Genomic DNA, 18,168 nt, shown 5'->3' with positions numbered 1-18,168 from the left:
GCACATCCATTGACTCCAAAGAGGTATGTAATCTCCAGTTAAGAACCCCCTCCTTTATGTGGAAGAAACAGTTCTTAAATAGTGGGATTCAGCCTCCAACACAGACCAGTGAGGATTCATCTTGTAGTGGAAAATGTGCTAAAAACAGTCCCACAACCTCCTCAAGGCAGAGGACTCCAGCTTACCATTAAGGCTCTCGGGTACCCCAGGCTTCCGCCATCTCATGTCCTGGGAGCTTCAAGCCTTCTACTCACCATTCTGCTGGTTCAGTGCACCCAACAGATAGCATGTTAACCTTTCTCTAGAGTGCAAGTAGCCCTCATTGAACAACTCGCTCCTGAACAAAGGGGGCAGGTACAGGTACATTGCTTCATGTAACTCAGTTTCCCTCAATTTGCAGCCCCAGTTTTTTTCTTGAGACAGGGTCTTGCTCTGTCCCCAGGCTGGAGGGGAGTGATGCCATCATAGTTCACTGCAGACTCGAACTCCTGGACTCAAGCAATCCTCCCTCCTCAGCCTCCCGAAGCACTGGGATTACAGTCATGAGCCACCATGGCCAGCCAGCAGCCAATTTCAGACTCCATTTTCCACCCCAGAATTGTCTACACCTCCTGAGATTTGATCTTTTGGGTCTTGTATGTCCATTCTCACACCCTCACCCTCAATTCCTTCCCATGCATTGAAAGCCAGCACTGGTTTTTTTGGCTTTCTGGCCCTTTGAGAAATAAAGGTTTGAGCTGAGCTGGCCCCCTCACACCCTCTTGACTTCTGACTTGGAAGCAGCAGCAGCTCTGACCTGGCCGCAGAGCTCGTCTGGACGGGCTTTCCTCTGCTGGGATCCCCCGGTGCTACCCCATTCCTCTGGCTCAAAGGAGTGTCAGAATTCTTACCTGGGAACTTGAGTCAGAAATTCTTGGGGAGGCACTCAGCAATGTGGGTTTTCACAAGCACCTCAGGGAGGACTGGCTACGTCCTTTGTGGAGGGCCAGCTACACAAAATGGAAATGTGGAGCCCCTTATTCAAAAAATATTAAGAATCTCGGGATGGCAAGAGCAGGCCACCAAACCCTTCTAAGTGTGGGGTCTTTCTGAGTGCAGGTCTTTCTGACTGTGGGGTCTTTCTCAGTGTGGGGTCTCTCTGAGTGTGGGGGTCTTTCTGAGTGCAGGGTCTTTCTGAGTGTGGGGGTCTTTCTGAGTGCAGGGTCTTTCTGAGTGTGGGGGTCTTTCTGAGTGTGGGGGTCTTTCTGAGTGCAGGGTCTTTCTGAGTGTGGGGTCTTTCTGAGTGTGGGGGTCTTTCTGAGTGCAGGGTCTTTCTGAGTGTGGGGTCTTTCTGAGTGTGGGGTCTTTCTGAGTGTGGGGGTCTTTCTGAGTGCGGGGGTCTTTCTGAGTGTGGGGGTCTTTCTGAGTGTGGGGGTCTTTCTGAGTGTAGGGTCTTTCTGAGTGTGGGGTCTTTCTGAGTGTGGGGGTCTTTCTGAGTGTGGGGTCTTTCTGAGTGCGGGGGTCTTTGTGTATATGGGGTCTTTCTGAGTGCGAGAGTCTTTCTGGATCTGGAACCCGTGAGACTGTCTGGGTCGCCCTTGCTGACACTGATGAGCACTTGAGTTTGAGACCTGCTGTTGCAGCCAGCGCTGACACTCACCGACCCAGGCGTTTCTCACTGGCTTCAGGAACGGTTCGGGGCCTTGGCAGGGTTCATCTTCTCACTGCCTCAGATCCCCTATGCATGGGCTGCCAGCCATCACAGGGACCTGAGTGACCTCTGGAAGTCTCTTCTCCTGGCGCTTCCCTCCTGGTTCTGGCCTGTTCAGGCACATGTTAACACTCTAGTTAGCGTCTCTATTGCTGAGTGCTTTGTTCTGACCTCAACCAGATAAAAGAAAATCTCACATCCATATTATTGTGAGGCTAAAAGTTTCTCACACACACATTCACACACTCACGCATTCACATGCACACACACTCATATACTCACATACACACACACTCTGACACATACACACACTCACACACACAGTTTTCCCAAGTGCTCCTGAGCTCCTCTGAGCCCTGCATGTGCATGCACACACACACACACACACACACATTCTCTGACCCCCGCATGTGCACATGCACACACACACACACACATTCAAAGAGGACCCCGCCTCGGCTTTGGCCAGGCCTGATCAGTGTGATAGACTAGTGTGCAGCAGCGCCTCTACTTGTCCTGGAAGCAATGGGTCCTGGCAGGCTGGTGGGAGCCAGGGACCTGAGGCTGGAGCCCGAACCTCTCCTGGTTTCCTGCTCTCCACAAGCTTCACCCGTCAGATGCCCAGACGTGACATCTGTTCCCAGCCCAGAGGCCTCTGCTACCCCTGACAGCATACTGCTCCTGCACTCAGTGGAGACTTGAGTGTGTCAGACAGCATCCAGAGGAGGGGAAAGGCAGTGTCATCCTGTTGGGGTGTTCTGTCCAGGCAGCCTCTGCCCCTGCCCTCTATGATCTGAAATCCATCTCATGTCACCAACATTAATTCAGTAGCTACTAAGCTCCAGCCACTGTGCAGAGCACTGGGGGTCATGAGGTCTTAAAACCTAGTCTCTGCCCCTGAGCAGCCGTAGCTCCTGGAGATGGAGAGAGCTGTCACAGTGACACGTTGCAACCAGTTCATGCCAGTTTGTACCAGCTCATGAGAGCCTATGGTTAAATTTTCAAGAATATTACAGGCCCATCATCAAAGCATCAGTAGTTTGAAATGATCATCCTTGGAATAGTTTACGCCGTGGAAATTGGCAAATACCCCAAATCAAGCCCTTTCGCGGAGAACCACTGCAGTTGTGTGATCTGGCTGAGTGACTGATCCTCTCCAAGACCTCCTTTTTGTATGTTTAAACAGGATAATAATTGCACCTCCTTCACTGACTACTGTGAGGATGAAACGAGATCATCCACAGCACGCTCCCCATTCACTGCCCGGCATAGAGAGAGTGCCCAACAACTCATCACTGCTGTCGTTTTTTAGAACGTCGTGATGTTGTTATGCAAAGAAGTGACTCCACGGTGTGCTTGGTGTGGCTACAGTGCTAGAGAAGCATAGACGAGGAAGTAGTTAACTCTGCATGGGGAACAGAGCAGCAGTTCAGGAAGGCCTTGAACCAAGTCCTAAAGCATAAGTTGTATGTGACCAAGTAGACCAGGTAGACAAGATGGGCCAGGAAAAGAGAGCTTGTCCAAGAAGGAGGAATGGTGTGTGCAAAGGTGGGGAGGCACGGGGCTTGAAGAACGGTCTGAAACGACGGGCCTACAGGGCTAGCAAGGGAGTCACAACGCGCACATGCTGTCAGACGCTTGGAAAACCATAACGTCAGCAGGTATTCTCCCTGAACCCTATACCCTGCCCACTTTGCAGGGGAGCACATCCAAGCTGGGAGGGTCTTTGAATCACAGAGCAGGTCAGCAGCTGAGAAGAGCTGAGCTCAAGGCCTGACTCCAGGACAGAACAGCGAGAGGACTCTGTTTCTCACCAGCCTCCAGGATGGCCCACCCCCCCAAAGATGGTGGAAACTGTCTCCAGGAATCCCCAGCAGACAGAGCTCAAGGAGGGGTGGCTGCTGACCTCCAGCACCAAGCCTCACAGTACCAGGAGCATCAGCCACTCCCAAGATTCCAAGATTCTCAGATGTATGTCCCATTGTCCCTGAGGCTTCCACAGCTGGTCCTACTATCCCATTCCCTCCTAGCCCTTTCCACGTGAGAGTGGCCAGGGCTCAGTGTCATGCTCACATCCTCATTGGACACGCACGTTTATTCTGCCTCCCTCTGATGGCTGGCATGGGATGACACAGCCACTCGGGGAATGACTGAAGAGACGAGTCATAAGAGATATTCTCATTAGTGTGTTCTTCACCCCCACGGCCTCCCTGGCTGTTCATCGGTCAGCCCTTGCTAGCAAATTCATGTCATTCCTCTGTTGGCCAGAAGGGGTCACTGCTTCCATGTGCCCCTAAACTTCCCGGGTAACGGGATCCTCTCCGCCCCATCTCCAGTGGCACAACAGACGCCTCGGTCCTCCACAACCCACCAACGGCTGTGTCACCTTCAGAGAGGCTTGCTGGCTGCTGAGTTCCAGCAAGCGAGGATGACGGACAAGGCCGTGTGCCAGCAATGTTCTCATCGGGTAAGCCAACCAACTGCCCTTTGCCGGGCAGCGGTCAAGGTCTGCAGATGGAGCTTGCCCATTGTTACGGCTATTTAAAATCATGTTTAAATAATATGATGGCATCATCTCTAATGCCATGGTGATCACCACTTAACACAGGCGGGGGAGAGGAGGCAGGCTCGGCCTCTTTCATACACCTTTGCTATTCTAAGGAGAGCCAAAACCAAGACAGGTCGAAATCAGCTGCTTTTCTTCTGCTGAAGAGACAGGTGTGGGTCAGGGCGTGTAAATTACCGTCCCCATGTGTGTGGGTCAGGGTGTGTAAATTACCAGTCAACAGTCCCCACCCCTGTGCCTGTTGAAGGCGTAACTCATGGAGCCCAGTGCTCTCCCCTGGGGGCCCAGAGGCGGACCTACATCTGGAGTCTGCAGGGACACAGAACTTCTGGAGTCGCTGCAGTTTACTCCTGCTAATATGTAAAATGTCTAGGTCAGCCTTTGTGGCCTGAAAACAACTGTGGAAAAGTGGTTCTTAAATCATGGATCTGGGCCTAACGCAAGGGAAGTAGATCCCAATCTGTGCAGAACACACCGAGAGCTATTGAGGTGTGATGTTGTGTAAATCGCATCCCATTTTACATGAGATTCAGGTATTGATGATAGGACAAATGCGGAAAGACTGCAAAAATTTGGAGAACAACAGAATCATTAAGGAAATTATACGTACTAATGTGTTCTATCTGCAAACTGAGGAACCACAGTCGTCATCCCATTAACCCAGAACAAACTCCTCCCTGAGTCTATTCAGAGCAGAAGGTAGGAGCTACAGCACTGGGGGAAAGAGCCCGGAATTTGAAGTCAGGAGGTAGGATTCTGGTCCAAGCCCTGACAGAAATAACGCAAGATGCATCTTGGGCAAGATGCTTAATATCTGTGCCTCAGTTTCCTCAACTGTAAAATGGAGACCACTGTCTACTCTGCTTGGCTACTGTGAAAATTAAGAGCAATAACAGAAGCAAACGTGCTCAGTCCTGAATCCCTGCTTCTTGGACCTGGCTGAGATGGGGAAGTGACCCTGAGCTGAAGCAGAGAAGACACACCATCTCCCAGTGGGCAGCAAGGCTGACCAGGACCCTGGCACTGTCCACTTCCTCTAGAAGGAGGGTGGGGTTATTCAGAGAGAGTTCCATCCATCTCCTCAACCCTTCCATCCTTGTACTTCTTTGTTTTTCTTCCTCCACTCTTTCAATTCCCTCCCCCATCCTCTAAAGACAGAAGTCTCCAGTTCATATCAGATCAGTACATGCTCATCTGGGCAAGTGGGAGCCAGAACACAAACATGGGCTGGGATCTGGGACAGTGGTGGCACTCACAGCAGAGGGCCAGGGCTGGCCCATGGCTACACAGCACAGAACTGATGGGGACGAGCAAAAGGACACTTTTCCAGGGACAAAGCTGGAGTTGAGAATAAAATAGCGAGTCGACGATGTTTCAATCTGAGGAAATAGGCAGAGAACCCGGGAAAGGCAGTGGGCTGCTGGGCTAGCAGCCAGTGCTGGTGAGAAGCAGAGGCCAGGCTCGAATAGGTGGGTGGAGAGAGCTGAATGCAGGATAGACTTAAGGGAGCCCTGCAGGGGTGGTGTAGCATCCCAGGGCTCCAGGCATGAGCAGCAATGGACGGGAGCAGGTACTAGAATCTCAGCGAGAGCAGCCGCAGAAGAGGATAGCTTAAGCAGAGGAGCATGGAAAACCCCACACCGGCATCTGCAAGGAGGGACCCAAAGAAACCAAGATCCCGGCTCTCTCTCCTCTTGCCTTCTGATCTCCAGTCATGCCTTTCACTGGTCTCTCTCAACTGAAGCCAGAAGGCAAAGCAACCCCTTGAACGCCTCTATAAAAGTCAGCCAGTTGGGCGCGGTAGCTCAGGCCTGTAATCCCAGCACTTTGGGAGGCGGAGGCAGTGGACTACCTGAGGTCAGGAATTCGAGACCAGCCTGATCAACATAGTGAAACCCCTTCTCTACTAAAAATACAAAAAAATTAGCCAGGTGTGGTGAGGGGTGCCGGTAATCCCAGCTACTCAGGAGGCTGGGGCAGGAGAATCACTTGAACCTGGGAGGTGGAGGTTGTGGTGAGCTGAGATCGCACCACTGTACCACTCCTTCCTGGGTGGCAGAGCAAGACTTCATTTAAAAAATGAAAAGAAATAAAATCAGCCCCTTAGAGCACAGAGAGAGGTGGAGGAGGGTGAGAGGAGACCTGGGGAAGTAGCCAGAAATCAGCACTGCCAGGAACCAGAGGAATGCCAAGAGGCAGCAAGCAGGGTTGGGGCAGCTGGGAGGCAAGGATCCAAGAGAATTGCAAACGCCAGAAAATAGGAAAAGAAAGTTCTGTCGAGGGGTAGTGAGAGCATATGAACAACGAATTCCCAGTGTCCCTTGTGATAAGGGAGACACAGAGCATATGCACCACCTGGGGCCAATGGCACCTAAGGAGAAACCTTTCGGTGCTTCTGCAATAGATTTTACTTCCAGATACAACGAAATGTGGGGACAGAATGGCCATTGGTTATGCAGTCAACATGTTTAGAGCAATGGCAACCCTTTTGCAACCATGAGGAAATCAGTGTCACACTGAGACGGGCAGAGCTTTATAAAGACGGAAGAATCGGAGTCTGAGATAAAATCACTGGATCATTACATCAGCTCTGGAACCACCTTGACTCCAGGCTTGTTAGGGGAGAGAATAAATATTCTTGTCTTTTAGGCTTCAGACATGCAGTTCCAAGTATCTTGGCTTAAATGGATGATCCCAGGACCCAGCAGAACGCCTGACTTGTAGTAGAAATTCAATAAATATTGATCGATTAATTGATAAAGTAATGATTGGATGGATCCATAACAAGTGAGTGAATGCCAGGTGTCATGGAACCTTTTCTCTCCCCCTCTGCTGATAGAGAGCTCAGAGAAACCTCATCTTCCTGTGGGAAGAGAAGGCCGCCGGCTCCTGAGCGCCTTCGAGGACAAGCACAGGAAGGCCATGCTGCTACACACATACAGATGACTCATAAAGACGTATTTTTACCCCCTTCAAACGGTGATGTTCCTGTAATAAAGAATTTAATAACCCGCTGTGCCTGTGTGGAGAGAAACTCATTTGTTTAATAGGCAGCAGTTTGGCTTTGTCATGTTCATTTAGTTTTTAATGACACACAGTTGTGCCAATATTGATTTTAGCTTATAGGGACTCAAAAAATTTACTGTCTAGATGGATCCAAGATGCAACCGTTTCATTTCGCCTGCTTTGAAGACACACAGACCCCAGCCCTGGCCAGAGAGGAGCTCGGGAAGTCAGGTGGAGAACCGAGGACCCCTTGCTGTCTCTGTCCCTCCTTTCTGCTCCCTCCCTGCCTTACCTCTGGCCCTCATCAGAGGGAGCAAGGCGGCTGCTGTGGAAGGTGCTGTGTTTTTCATCTTGGAAAGCAGAACAGGACTGTATCAAGTAAACAAGAATTAATTTTCTGGGCACACTTTCAGCAATGAGTTTTGTGTGTTTGTGGGTGTGTGTTTGTGCATTTGTGTGTAGGTGTGTCTGTAGGTGTGGGTGTGTGTGCATTTGTGTTTGTGTGTGTGTGTTTGTGGGTGTGTCTGTGTGGGTGTGGGTGTGTGTGCATGTGTGTGCATTTGTGTTTGTGGGTATATGTGTTTGTGTGTGTGCGTGTGTGCATTTGTGTGTTTGTAGGTGTGTCTGTGGGTGCGGGTGTGTGCACGTGTGTGTGCATCTGTTTGTGGGTGTGTGTTGCATTTGTGTGTTTGTGGGTGTATCTGTGTACGTGTGTGTGTTTGGGTGTGGGTGTTTGTGCCTGTGTGGGTGTGTCTGTGTGTGTGTGCATGTGTGTGAATTTGTGTGTGGGTGTGTGCGTGTGTGTGCATTTGTTTGTGTGTGTAGGTGTGTCTGTGGGTGCGTGTGCACATGTGTATATTTGTGTTTGTGGGTGTGTGTATGTGTGTGTGCATTTGTGTTTGTGGGTGTATCTGTGTGTAGGTGTGTCTGTGTGTTTGTGGGTGTGGGTGTTTGTGTGTGTGGGTGTCGGTGTTTGCACGTGTGTGTGCATTTGTGTGTGGGGGTGTTTGTGTGCCTGTGTGTCTGTGGGTGTGTTTGTGTGTGTGTGCAAGGGCTTCTCCGTGTGCCCACTCCAGAGCAAGCCCAAAGCATGCATCCCAGGACAGGAACTGGCCCTGCTGGTTATTCCGAGTGACTTCAAATATCATTTGGACCCACTGGGCTGGAACGCCTCTCCTTCACATTACTTATGATTTTGTTTTGGTTTTTTATTTTTAACTAGGGAATGTATACACACAGCAAAAGGGATTACCGAGCCGAGCTGAACCTACTCTGTTTTCTAAACAGTCAATTTGAGCATAAATTCATACAGCAGGCCCTTGGTATTTCTGGGGTTGACATTTGTCATCTTAACTTTGTGTAGTTTCAATTATTCAAGAACAGCACTGAAGAATTGACTGGAATAATAATAGTCAACATTTACTCAGCACATACTAGGTGCCAGGTGAATAGGATAAGCCAACTTACAGGAATGATCTTGTTTCATCTCTGCGTCACCCCTCAAAGGGAAGTAGGTGGGTATTTCACCTTCAGTTTAGAGGACACTTCTGCTTGGAGAGGTAACATAACAGGTCCAAGGTCCCAGGGAGAGTAAATGACCTCAAACCTGTGAGCACCATTGGTCTCTGCATTTTTTTTTTTTTTTTAGATGGAGTCTCGTTCTGCACTCAGGCTGGAGTGTAGAGGTGTGATCTCAGCTCACTGCATCCTCCACCTCCCAAGTTCAAGCCTTAGCCTCCCGATTAGCTGGGACTACAGGCATGTGCCACCATGCCTGAATAATGTTTTGTATTTTTGGTAGAGATGGGGTTTCACCGTATTATCCAGGATGGTCTTGATCTCGTGACCTCGTGATCAGCCTTCCTCAGCCTCCCAAAGTGCTGGGATTACAGGCGTGAGCCAGCCTGCTCTCTGCATTTTCAATCATGCAGCATTCACGTCTTAAGTGAATGCTGGAAACCAGTGTCTGGAGTGCCCCGCTTTCCTGGAGAGTCAGCTTAGCTGACCAGGCACCGTCTGCATCTGGGGAGGAGTGTGTGCCAGGAGGGACTCAGCTCGGTGTCCAGCCATGGTCACGTGTATGACATTTGTTTCTCCACTGCAGTTTGGCACAGGCAGACTTACCCCAGGGAGCCAGGGGACATTTGCTCAGTGGCTGCCTTTCCTAACCCTGTGTTGCCGTTAAAATATGGCTAGCATTAGGGGAAAAGACACAGCTCTGTAGACAGTGCGTTATGATAATGATTCATATTAAACCTAATCTCATGTCACAGGCCCATTTAATCTATGTAAGTTTTAGTGAGTGCTTTGTTTGTGATGGGAAAGTCATTGAGGATAGATTCTTTGATTCATGGGATTTGAAAGAACCTATAAATCATCCGTACAAGTCCAGCCCCCGGAGAGGTGAAAGGACCCACCCAAGGTCATGCAATTCAATTCAAAGTTGTGGCCTTTCCTAGGAAAGGGAGGCACTGGGACCCTCAGCAGGAGAGCAGCCCCCGTCAGAATCTTGGTCCTATTGGTTTTCAGCTGCACCATTTCTCCTATGAGTGCCATTTCCAGACGAGTGTTCCCACGCTTATTAACCAGACCCCTGACACCCACAACGGCAGCTTCCATCACCCTTCTTATAAATGCCCAGATCCTCAGCACAGCGTGCAAGGGTGGTCCGGCAGGGGCTGGGCCCTGTGTTCCTCTCTGGCCTCTCCCGCTCCCCACCTGCAACTTCACTGGCCTCCTTTCAGCATCTCCTTCCTGCCCCAGGACCTTTGCTCATATCACTCACCTCCTGTGAAATTCCTGTTTTTGTCTGAGATCTCAATCTTCACCCCTTCCTCAGGGCACTCTCCCCAGCCTCTCTGGACTAATGCACTCTCCTAGCTGTACAGAGCTCTTTAATATTGCTCTGACTTTGAGTACAATTTGATGTGGGAGCGTTAAATATCTATCTTCTACCTGGACCATAAATTCTTGGACAGCATGGCTCAGTCACCTATTGCCTTGTAGCAAATGCCCCCCACGCTCAATGCTTTAAAACAACCATTGTATTTTGCTCATGATTTTGTGGGGCAGGATTTTGCGAAAGGCTCAGCTGGGCACTGGGAGCTCCTCCACGGTTGCAGTCTGATGTCAGCTGGCTTTGGTCATCTGAAGACACAATTTCCAAGATGGGGAAGATGGGGCACTCACTGGCCTGGAAGTCATTGCTGCCAGGCAGGAGCCCAGGTGACCAGGGCACATACATGTGACCTCCCCAGCATGCCAGTCTCAGGTACTCAAACTTCTTACAGCCCCCCAGAGTGAGCTGCATGGCTTCTTCTAAGCTGACTTTGGAAGTCACACAGTGTCACATGACTTCAGCTGCCTTCTACTAGTCATAAACAAGTCACTAAGGCAGGCTCCGTTTCCGGGAGAAGGACATAGACACCACCCTTGATGTGAGAGTGGCAAGACCACATTGCAAAGTGTATGTGGGATGAGAAATATTTTTGCAGTCGTCTTTGGTAAATGCAATCTGCTGCATAGCAGGAAGAATGCCTAGTACCTAGCACAAAAATTCAATAATGATTGGATAAGTAAGTAGGTAGATGGATAGATGAATAAATGTGCATAGGTACATAGAACCAGGAAGAAAAAAGTAGGAAGGAGGGAGGGAAGGAAGGAGGAAAGGAGGGAAGGAAAGAAGAAAGCAAGGAACGAAGGAAGCAAGGAAAGAAGGAAGGAAGAACGGACGGACGGACGGACGGACGGACAGACAGGCTAGACCTGATTTATTTAAGCATTCTGATTTTGCATCCGTCACAGGAGAGAGGCTCCGTGTTTTATGCTGTGCCATGCAGCCAGGGGCACTCGGGGCAGAGACAACGTTTGTGTTCCTAACGCCGATGATTCAATAACGTGGACTTCTGTGATTTATTCCCCTTGGTGGGTGGCAGGTTAATAAAACTTCAGTCAACTTGGTAATTGCCCTTCCTGGTTCTCATGACAGGGTGATGCACATGCAGGAATCTTGAATTTCAGCCCAGCACAGGCAGCACCTCACTAGGAGAGAGAGATCTGCCTCTCCCAGGCCTGCGCTGTTGTTCCCAGTGCTTCCAGAGGCCCAGGCACATTAGCCATGGTGTGGCCAGTGGACGCAGCTCCCGCCAGTCTCACTGCTCAGCCTGGCAGAGCCCCTCCCGTGGTCAGACCTCCAGCAGGCACAGCACTCAAGTGACCAGGAGCACCGGGGGCAGTGAGCCCACAGAGCCTGCTAGTCCGATGGGTCAGGAACACCATAGGCTTGCAGTGGACGGACCCATATGCATCTGTGCCCCCCACTGTTAGTGACCTCCACCAGCCCCTGAGTCCCTCAGCCCTGGTAATGTATGGCCATTTATAGAAAACCACCCTGAATCCATTAACAGAGTGGAACTCAGCTGTGATTCCTTGAAGCTCCCAACAGTCAGGAGTGTCCATAGCTGAGCGTTATTCTTTAAAAAGGCCCCCCATCTGGAGAAGGGGATACAGGTACACCTCATTTCATTGTGCTTTGCTTGATCGAGCTTTGCAGATACCTGTGTTTTTTACAAATTCAAGGTTTGTGGCAACCCTGTGTCAGGCACATTCATTGGCACCACTTTTCAATAGCATGTGCTCATTTTGTGTCTCTTGCTGTGTTTTGGTAGTTCTCACAGTACTTCAAGCTTTTTCATTATTATTACATCAGGCCAGGCGCAGTGACTCACACCTGTAATCCCAACACCTTGGGAGGCCAAGGCAGGCAGATCACTTGAGTTCAGGAGTTTAAGACCAGCCTGGCCAACATAGTGAAACCCCATGTCTACCAAAAAAAAAAAATCAGCCGGGTGTGTTGTCACATGTCTGTAATCCCAGCTACTTGGGAGGCTAAGGCAAGAGAATCGCCTGAACCTGGGAGGTGGAGGTCGCAGTGAGCCGAGATTGTGCCACTGCACTCCAGCCTGGGCAACAGAGTGAAACTCTGTCTCAAAAAAAAAAAAAGAAAAGAAAAGAAAAATCAAGAGGATGATTATATATATTATATCAGCTTTGGTGATCTGGGATCAGTGATCTTTGATGTTACTATTGTTTTGGGACATCACAAACGATGTGCTGTCACCCAGATAAGACAAAGAACGTAATCTATAAAGGCTGTGTGCATTCTGACTGCTCTACCAACCTGCCCCTCCTCTCTCTCCGTCTCTTTCTCTTTCTCCTCAGGCCTCCCATTTTCTGAGCACAACAACATTGAAATGAGACCAAATAATAACCCTACAATGGCCTCTAAGTGTTCGAGTGAAAGGAAGAGTCGTACGTCCCCCACTTTAAATCAACAGCTAGAAATGATTAAGCTTCGTGAGGAAGGCATGGTGAGAGCTGAGATCCAGCAAAACCTAGGACTCCTGTGCAAAGTTAGCCAACCTGCGAATTGCAAAGGAAAAGTTCTTGAAGAAAATTGAAAGTGCTACTCCAGTGAACACAAGAATGATAAGAAAGAGAAACAGCCTTACTGCTGATATGAAGAAAGTTTTTGGTCTGGATGGAAGATTAAACCAGCCAGAACATTCCCTTAAGCCAAAGCCTAATCCAGAGCAAGGCCCTGACTCTCCTCAATTTTATGGAGGCTGGTAGAGGCAAAGAAGCTGCAAAAGAAAAGCTGGAAGCTAGCAGAGGTTGGTTCATGAGGTTCAAGGGGAAAAAAAAAAGCCGGCTGGCCGTGGTGGCTCACACACCTGTAATCCCAGCACTTCGGTAGTCCAAGGCAGGCGGATCACCTGAAGTCAGGAGTTCGAGACCAGCCTGACCAGGTTGGTGAAACCCCGTCTCTGCTAAAAACACAAAAATCAGCCAGGCATGGTGGTGTGTGCCTGTAGTCCCAGCTACTCAGGAGGCAGAGACAGGAGAATTGCTTAAACCTGGGAAGTGGAAGTTGCAGTGAGCCGAGATCACACAACTGCACTCCAGCCTGGCTGACAGAGACTCCATCTCAAAAAAAAAAAAAAAAAAAATTCATGATTTCTGGGAGGTAAAACTATCATTAACAGGAGTTTGGAAGAAGTGGATTCCAACCCTTGTGGATAACTTCAAGGAGTTCAAGACAGGTGGAGGAGTCACTGCAGATGGGTGGAAATAGCAGGAGAACAGGATTGGAAGGGGAGCCTGAAGATGTGACTGAATTGCTGCCATCTCATGATCAAATTCGAATGGATGAGAAGCTGCTCCTTACAGATGAGCAAAGAAAGTGGCTTCCTGAGGTGGAATCTACTCCTGGTGAAGATGCTGCAAGCATTGAAATGACAACCAAGAACCTAGAGGGTTACAGAAACTTAGCTGATAACACAGCAGCAGAATGTGAGACAATTTGGAGTTTGACTCCAATTTGAAAAAAATTTCTCCGACAGGTAAAATGGCATCAAACAAGATCACATGCTGCAGAGAAATCTCTCATGAAAGGGAAAGTCCAACCACAAACTTCGCTGCTGTCTGATTTTAAGAAATTGCCACAGCCATTCAGCAACCTTCAGCAACACCCGCCGTGATCAGTCAGCCACCATTAACATCAAGGCAAGACCTTCCACCAGCGAAAAGATTATTTGCTGAGGTTCAAATGATCATTAGCATTTTTCGTCAATCACGTATTTTTTAATTAAGGTATATACATTTTTTAGACATAACGTTATTGCACACTTAATAGACTACATTATAGTGTAAATGTAGCCTTTATAATTATGCACTGGGAAACCAATCTATTCCTGTGACTTGCTTTATTGCAATATTCGCCTTATTGCAGTGACCAGGAACCAAATCTGTAACACCTTCAAAGTATCTCTGTATCTCTAAATAACACACTCCCCTTCCTGGTGTACATCTTACCTTCTTTAATAAATAGCATTTAATAAGTAGCCTTTATAGCATGTACTGTTATTAGGTACTTCAAATAGTATATCTTTACCATAATGTTATGAGGTACACAGTGTCATTATTCACTTATAGATGAAGATATTGCTGTTTAGAGAGATTGAATGACAGGGTGAATTCAATGACTGGTAATTGGTGGAAGGAGACTGAAGACCAGGTCTGTGATTCCAACGCTGGATCTCTTCCTTCTGTATGTGGCAGTCTCCTGCCAGGTGTGTTGGCCCTTCCTCTTGGGGACAGTGTGGCTCACCATTCAAAGTGGGAGGCAGACAGTGTGCCCATCTTGCAGCACAGAGGTCTGCCAAGTGCTTCCCTGCCACGGGGGCTCCAGATGCAGGGGTCTGTGTGCAAACCCAGCTTAGAAGCCACAAGCACTGGGAGGCTCCCAATTCTCTGTTTCTCGGATGTGAGAGGAGGTAGGCATTCACCTTCACAGAAGCTCCACCTGAAAGGAGAGTGGTCTCGGGGGCAGGGGAAGGGCACGCCTGCACAGCCTTCCAGCCTGAGCTTTCAGAATCCACTGGTATCAGCTTAGACATGGGGGAGGGGGCTGCCTTGGTACTGGGGATTATTCTAGATACATTCTGAGAATTTGCGTCCTTGTAAGCACCCTGTGAGGTAGGTATAGTTATTGGTATATTTTAGAGATGGGTAAACTGAGGCATAGAGAGGGCAAGGAACGTACCCAAGTCTGCACAGTGATGAGCAGTACGGCTAGGGTCTGACCCAGTCCCAACCAGTGCCCTACGGTCCACTCATTCCTACTAACTAACCTGTGATTTGCCAAAATGGCTATTCCTTCCAGATTCCAGGGCTGCCATAACGAAACACCGCAGCCTGGAGGGCTGGAACAACAGAAAGTGATTTTTCCTTCATTCTAGAGCCTGGAAGTGGAGGGTCGGAATGTCAAAGGCTCGGTTCCTTCGGAGGCCTCTCTTGTCGGCTTCCAAGTGGCTGCCTTCCCACACGGTCTTTCACCTGTGCGCACAGGGCCCTGGTGTCTCATCATGTCTCCAAATGTCCTCTTCTTAGCTGCAAACAAGTCAGATTCATTTAGGGCCCCCTAATAGCCCCATTTAACCTAATCACCCCTTTAAAGACCTTATCTCTAAAACAGAATCACATTCTCAGGTCCTCAGGACAAGGACTTCGATCCCTATTTGTATGAATTTTGAGAGGACACAATTCATTCCGTAACACCTGAGAACTGGGGAGCACCCACACTGGGGACAGAAATGAAAGGAGAGAGAAAAAAAAACTAAAAATGTGGGGTTGTGTCTTTTCTTTTCAGAAGCTGAAGTAGCTTTTCTTTTTCCTAGAAAAAGAGGAGGGTAAAAACAATGGTGGTTATACAAGGGGAGAATGGCAAGATTGGAGTGGTGCCAAGGACAAGCTGGCTGGGACAGCAAGGCTCAGAGCACCTGCTGGGACAAACAGGGACAAGGTTCATGAGGAAAGACCCAGGCAAGCGCTGAGGCACGCTTGGGAGAGTGACCGTGGCCAAGGACAGAGCTAGTGGCCTCAGGGGCCAAAGACGTGAGTCTCCTACTGGCTGTCCTTACTCCATCACCCCCTAATTGCCCACGCCAGTAAAAGACCACCCAACTCATGCCAGTAAAAAAACATAGCTTACTCTTGCTCTCCTGTTCATGGAAAACAGGGGCTGAGGTTTAGATCTCTACAGGCAATCTACAGATGGAGTATGGGGCTAGGGTAACTTCTCATCATTGGGGTGATGCTGGTAAGTGGGAGAACCCGGGCCGTTTAGTGGGGTCTAGCTCTCAGGTTCCAGGCAGTGGCATAATGTTTAGTCGACGAGTTATTCACAAAGAGTGGCCCTAGACACTTCCTGCAAAGGGAATTTCCACACAAAGACAGCAGTTGTAAGCCCTCCTCTGTCTGTGCTGTTTGCCGCAAAAGGAAGAAAGACAAACCAAGTAACAAAACAGGTGACACGTCTTTAAAACTGACGAGGAGATGAGCTCCTCTGAAGCCACATTTCTCTCCACACAGGACACTGGGGAATCCCCTGCGACCCCTGCCCCTTTGATTCCAGCCACCACACTGTTTGACAAGGATCAATGAAAGAAGGATTGCATTTTTCTATGCCCTGAATTGGTAGCAAAATGCGTGTGGAAATCGAGAAATCAATTTCCAACCTTAGAAGCTTCCTGGGAGACCATCCTTCTCCCTAGAAATGGAAAATGAAGGGGAGAGTGGAAATGCTGACCCTTCAGCATGATCTGGGCCTTGAGGGAAGGCCAGGGGTTGGTAATTAACTCCTCTCACCTTTCAAATTCCAGAGAGCCACAGGAGGCTCAGGGAGGGGAGGCGTTGTGGCAAAGACCCCCCCCCAACCACATATGTGTGGTTGTGTATACATGTGGTGTGTGTACGTGCACGTGTTTGGTTGTATGTACATCTGGTTCTATATACCTGCATGTATGTGTGGTTGTGTATGCATGGGTGTAGGTGTGGTTGTATGTGCATGACTGATGTGTAGTGTGTGTGCATGCACATATGTATGGTTGTACATGTGTGCTGTGGTTGTGTGTGTGCACATGTGTGGTTGTGTATGCATGAGTGTATCATGGGTGTGTGTGCTTGCATGTAATTGTGGGGGGGGTGAGAAAATTGGGGTCATGCTACTGAACCCCGAGACTTGCAGCTCCCCCAGAACGTTGACAGCAGGCTGCTGTAACCACTGGTGGCCCTATGGTGTGAGCTCCACGGCCTGTGGAACACCATCCCAGGACAGGTTTCCTGTAAGCAGAGTCTGACAGAAGGATTCCTGGGCACATGGTTTAGGAAGGGAATGACCTCAGGAGAAATTTGTAAGAGAAGAGGGAAGTGGGCTGGGGCAGGAAGGAAGTTAGGCAAAGATGGTTTGGGGGAAGTCTAGTCTCGGCCTGGCCCCATAGGCAGCTCTGGGGTGTGCATTGCACCACAGATATCATCTGCCCCACATGGCATCAAAACTCAGCCAACACATCACCTTTACTCCATGCAGACCAACCCTTCAGACTCTGGCTGGTGGGTCTCATAGATGGAGAGAAACCAGGAAGGAAAGGTGTGGGCAGGGCTGTGGACACTTGCACAGGGCACAGCAACTGCATGACGTGAGGACTTCATGTCTGCCAGCCTCTCTTACCCTCAGGGCCCTCCCCCCAGCTGGCATCAGGGACTCTCTGGTGGAATCAATGGGCTTTGGAATCAAACAGAGAAGACTGCAAATTTTACCTCCCACTCCTCGCCAGCTGCCTAACATAAGCAAAGACTGCACCTAAATCTTTGTATCCCATGGGGGGAATGGGGGTAAAATGCAGTGATCACCAAGCTTAGAAGCAGAGGTAAATATATAAGAAAGAGATCATCGATATTGCAATGGTTGGTAAGATCATCATCTCAATTCTAAACACATGGCCGCCCCACAGAGCACACCTTCCAGAGTCATCAGGAGTATTAAATAATGAACTTGGATTGCATGCTCCCTAAGTGTCAGACACTGTTCTGAGTGCCTTATGCACACAATATAAGTTGGTTATTCAACTAATAAGTGTTGGGATTGAATGTGGTCACATCCATCAGGCACATATCCAATGTTACATGAATTGTAACTTGGTGATGGTGGTTGTCACGGAAGATGAATTAGGGGTTACACGATCAAGGCACATCCTGGAAGTAGAGGATTTCATCCTACCGAATGTCATCAGCTACAAGAGATATGCCTTGTTCCTTTGGTCTAAGGGCACGTGTTTCTGATAGGATAGTCTGAGCAGATTTTCAGTCCTTTTGGGAGGGGTGTGTGTGTGCGTGAGCTCCTGGATCTATTGTATTTCCGTCAATGAAGAGTCAGACAAAACTTGCACCAATTAGCAAGCATGATCTTCCCCCTGGCTTATGCTTTGCCGCTGTTCTCAAGATGCGATCGGCCCCAGCCAAAAGCAAGGAGACAGACGTGTTGTCGCAGGACTGGGAGCTGCGTGGT

The sequence above is a fragment of the Callithrix jacchus genome, chromosome 5, assembly GCF_049354715.1.
Source record: "Callithrix jacchus isolate 240 chromosome 5, calJac240_pri, whole genome shotgun sequence".
In the NCBI taxonomy this organism is placed as follows: Eukaryota; Metazoa; Chordata; class Mammalia; order Primates; family Cebidae; genus Callithrix; species Callithrix jacchus.
Note: the sequence above shows the minus strand (reverse complement) of the source record.